Source organism: Theobroma umbraticum, unplaced genomic scaffold, assembly GCF_002168275.2.
Source record: "Theobroma umbraticum cultivar Fairchild unplaced genomic scaffold, ASM216827v3 scaffold_60.0, whole genome shotgun sequence".
In the NCBI taxonomy this organism is placed as follows: Eukaryota; Viridiplantae; Streptophyta; class Magnoliopsida; order Malvales; family Malvaceae; genus Theobroma; species Theobroma umbraticum.
Window position 1 is genome coordinate 96,714 of NW_018397288.1, and position 5,397 is coordinate 102,110.

A 5,397-nucleotide genomic window follows, 5' to 3' on the forward strand; every position below is an offset into this window, starting at 1 on the left:
CTTTTTAGGCTCAAACGGTCCAAAGATGGCCTAAATCATCTTCCTAACTAAGTATTTCCAAGAATTTCACCTCTAGAGAAAATCAAGCAAATTCTAAAATTTTGATATAATCTAAATTTAATATTAGTATAAACTTTCTTTAGATATTCACAATAAAAATATAGTGCAAAAATTGTGGAAATTACATCCTAACAATGATACTTAACAAAAGAATTTAGCATGAATCAGAACAAAAACCTTTTCTACCAAAAGATAAGAATTAAAGACAACTAATTATCATCATTAGATAGAGAAATCATAAAAAAAATGACACAACTTAACTCTAGATTCCTAAAATTTTAATAAATAATGAATTAAATTACTAACTAATCCTAAATTATTTATAAATCTAGATACACATGTAAATAGAATTAAATCTAAAAACTTTCACATAATATTTACCACTAGGAAAAAAAATTGTCCCGTCCAAACTTAAACTAAAGATTCTTCTCAATGTTAGGAAAAATAAAGGAAAGCTAAAGAATACTCCCATGATGGTTGGATGAACTTGGTGAAGCTATAGCTCTCATTTTCATCTCCATCATTCTTTACCTCATCGGCACTCCTAAAAGGATTAAGTGTTGGTGTAAGAGTAGACATATCCCTTCCCATAAAAGTACCATAAGCTCGAAACATGTGGTCTATATGTTGATTACATTAGGTTTGATAAGTCATGTGTTGCTCAAACTAGTTCTCAAGTTGCTCAACTAAATGCTTAAGGTTCTCAATTCTCTAAGTCATTGACAATTGTTGATGTCTTGGTCAAGGAGTGGAGGATGGTGTGTAGAAGAAGAACTACCCTCAATAGAAGTTTGAGGTTATTTGAGGATGACATTGAGATCAATTGGAAGTTTAGGGTACAATAACTCCTCACTAGCATCCCAATGGACACCAGCTTATTTGTACAAAGTTGTAATAAAAGAAGAGAACCACAAGTCTTCACGCTTTGATTGTATAGTGTGAGTCATGGCTTTGTAAATTACGTGACCATTATCAATTGTGTGTCTAGTCATGAAAGAATGAATAAGGATGGCTCGATCTTTTATGACATCATTGAGATGTGTGGTAGGAAGTAATTTGGAAGCTACAGAATATAACCATATCTTAGAAGTTGGTTTCATAATATTACTCTTCAATGAAATTGGTGCATTATTGAAGAATAACCATTGAGCACCTTCCTCACAGAGTATATGAATTTTATCATCCCAATCCTAATGCTTAGCCAAATATTGACCGTATCCATCATTTTTTATATTAGGAGTTTCGTAAAATTCATTGATGGCATGGCTTGAGAATGGAACTAATTTACCTCGCACAAAAATATAGTAGCTTCAACAGCGTTAGCATAAAATTCTCTTACTAGAGGGATATTCACAGCTACTAACAAGGCACAAAATTTTTGCCAGTGGCTGCTATCAATCATTGGTTGAAGGTCAAGGTGTATAATCAACCTTTGATCTAGTCCTTGTTCGGGTATTGCAATTTTGCTAGTAAGAGAACTGGCATGTCTAGTCACAACATCAACTGACACAAATCTAGTATGATCAAATGAACCACTGGAATTTTGTCTTGCCCTTTTGGGTGCCATTCTCAAATTTCTTATAATTAATTCTCAACCATAAGAGAAGAAAAGTACCAACAAAACACATTAGCCCTCCAACAACATCATCTCATATGTCTTCACATCAAAATAAAATAATGCTCATAGTATGAATTAAAAATCCAACAACTAAAATATTTCTAGACTATTAGGCCTAAAATAATTTAAAATTCAGAAACTTACCCATATTTCAATTTTAACTTACCATAGAAATTTAAAGCACAAATCTAAAGAATCTACCATACCCATAAAATAACTAAGCACAATGTCTCAAGAATCATCTATACTCATCATAATTTTCCAACAAAATAAATAATGGAATGTAAGTTAACCATATTTCATAAAAATAATAAAAAAGAAGAAGAAAGAAAAAAATATAAATATAAATATGAAGAAAAAAATAACGAAACTTGAAAGTAAGAGCCAATTTGTTGAAAATAAGTGTGGAAGGAAAAGGTGGATAATAGGTATGGAAGATATTAAGGAAGGGAGAAGAGTAGGTTGAAGGGAAGGAGAAGAAAGATGGAGAGTGCTAGGTAGGAGAGAAGAGAGAAAAGTGCAAAAATTTACACTAAAAAAAAAAGAGGGGTGTTGACGTAAAAGGGGTCTTATATGGGAGGGGAGGTTGCGGGCCGAGAGTAGGCTGCCCATTGTTGGTAGCCTAAAATAGAGGGGCCGTGACCCACATTACTACAAGTCATAAGGCCGCGGCCTTGCTTTGTGAGCACCACGGCCTATAGCTTTTAGAAGACATTAGGCTGTGACCTCCCTTTTAGGGAGTTGCAACCCTAATAATAGCTTTTTTTCTTTTTGTTTTGAGCAGGCTGCGATCTGAGGCTTTGTGGACTGTGGTTCATGTTATTTTGAGTTTGGGAAGCTGTGGCCTACCTTTTTTTTTTTGAAATTTTCTTTTGGATTTTTTTTGAATTTTTTTTAAGGGAGCTTTTAAATCTACCTACAAAATAAAAAATAAAGTGTCAATAATTTAATAAATAAATAAATAAATAAAATAAAAAAGGTAAATTAGAGTGCCGGGTTTGCCTCTTAAGAAGCGTTTGATTTATAGTCTACGGCTTGACTGTCTTTGATTTAAAATGCATTGATTAGCGTGATTAAGGACCTTTAACAATTGAACTCACCACCCCAATAATGCTTTAATCTTTGCGCATTCACTTTGAAGGTTAATTTATTATCAGCTACCTTTACTGCTCCATGAAGATATACTTTCATCATAGTGAATGGTACAAACCAACAAGATTTCAGCTTTCCAAGAAATAATCTCAAGGGAGAATTGTACTGGAGAACATGTTGGCCAAGCTTAAAATTTCTCCTTATGATTTTCTAATCATGCCATCATTTCATCTTTTTTTTTGTAAATTCTTGCATTCTTTTATGCTTCTTGACAAAATTCATGCATCTCGTTGAGTTGCAAAAGACGCTTTTCTCTGGTTACTTGAAGATTAAAATTAAGCTTTTTAACTGCTCAATATGCCTTGTGTTCAAACTCAACTGGAAGATGACAAGATTTTTCAAACACCAATCTATAATGAGACATCCCAAGTGGAGTTTTATATGCAATCCCATATGCCCACAAAGGATCATCTAGCTTTTTCGACCAATCTTTTCTGGAAAGACAGACAATTTTTTACAAAATTCTTTTAATTTCTCAATTTGAAAATTTCACTTGGCCACTTGTTTGAGGATGATAAGTAGTGGTTATTTTATGCTTGACTTTATATTTGGCCAAGATTGCCTTAAAATTTTTGTTGTAGAAGTGAGTCCTTTCATCATTAATTGTGGCTCGAGGTGTATCAAAATGTGTAAAGATGTTCTTTTGCAAGAAGGTTATCACTACCTTAGAGTTGTTCCTTGGTAATGCAATAGCTTTAACCCATTTAGAGACATAATCAACATCAACCAAGATGTATTCATTATTGAAGGATGGAATGAATGGATCCATAAAATCAATTCCCTACACATGAAAAATTTTAAATTTTAGGATGTTTTTGGGAGGCATCTCGTGTCTTTTAGATATATTGCCCATTCTTTGACATCTATCACATCTTTCAACAAAATTACGAGCATATTTGAAAAGAGAAGGCTAGTAAAAACCTGATTGTAGGACCTTTGCAATAGTTCGTCTTCCCCCATAATGTCCTCCATAATCAAATGAATGACATGGTGAAGAATATTTTCAAATTCTTCTTTTGGAACACATTTTCTAATTATTTGATCTCCACAATGCTTGTAAGGAAAAGGCTCATCCCACATGTAGTATATGACATCATGCAAGAATTTCTTCTTTTGTTAAGAATTAAATTCAGAAGGGAATAGTTTATTTACTAGATAACTCACAAAATCAGCATACCATAGTAAATTTTTCTACTTTTCTATATGAAATAATTGCTCATCAGGAAAGGTCTCATTGGTCATTGTTGAATTCCAAATTTGTTCTTCATTATCCAATCTAGATAAATGATATTCCACTTGATTTTTTGTACCTTTTCTATCTCGAATTTCCAAGTTAAATTCTTGAAGCAAAAGTGCCCATCTTATCAAGCGTGGTGTTGCATCCTTTTTCTCAATCAGATATTTAATAGTTGTATGGTCAGTGTAAATAATTGCTTTAGTACTAATAAGATAAAAGCAAAATTTATCAAAAGCAAAAACAATAGCAAGCAACTCCTTTTCATTTGTGGTGTAATTTACTTGAGTCTCATTCAATGTTCTACTAGCATAATAAATACGATGCAAAGTCTTCACTTTTTGTTGGCCAAAACTGCACCAACTGCATAATCACTAGCATCACACATTAGTTGAAAAAGAAGATTTTAATCAGGAACAATGATAATAAGAGCAAAAGTTAATTTCTTCTTTAATTCAACAAAAGCATCATGGTAAGCATCATTAAAATTAAAAGGAGCATCATTTTCTAACAAATTATAAAGTGGTTTAGAAAGTTGAGAAAAATCTCTAATGAATCTCTTATAAAATCCAACATGTCCTTAAAAACTACGAATGCCCTTAACAGACATGAGAGGTGGAAGATTTTCAATTGTTTCAATTTTTACTTTGTTTACTTCTAAACTTTTACTATAGACTCGATGGCCTAAGACTATGCCTTCTTACATCATAAAGTGGCATTTTTCTCAATTTAAAACCAAATTAGTTTTTTCACATCTCTTAAATACTCTGACAAGATTAAATAGACAATTGTCAAAATTATGCCTAAAAACTAAAAAGTCATCTATAAATACTCCAAAAACTTTTCAGCCATATCAGAAAAGATTGCCATCATACATATCTGAAAAATTGCTAGAGCATTACCAAGTCCAAAAGGCATTTTACGAAAAGCAAAAGTTTTAGAAGGACAAGTAAAGGTGGTTTTTTCTTTGTCTTTAGAAGTAATGGTAATTTGATTATAACTAGAATAACAATCCAAAAAGCAATAAAAATCCTTATTTGCTAGACTATCAAGCATTTGATCAATAAAAGGTAGTGGAAAGTGATTTTTCCTAGTGGCTTTGTTCAATTTTCTATAGTTCATACACACTTTCCATCCACTCGTAGTTCATTATTTTCTTTAAAAACTACAATCATACCCTTTTTCTTAGGGACACATTAGACTAAACTTACCCATGAACTATCAAAAATAGGATAGTTAATACCTACATCTAGCCACTTGATAATTTCTTTCTTTATCACCTCTTTCATGATCGGATTCAGCCTTCATTGATGCTCAATGGTTGCTTTGTGAT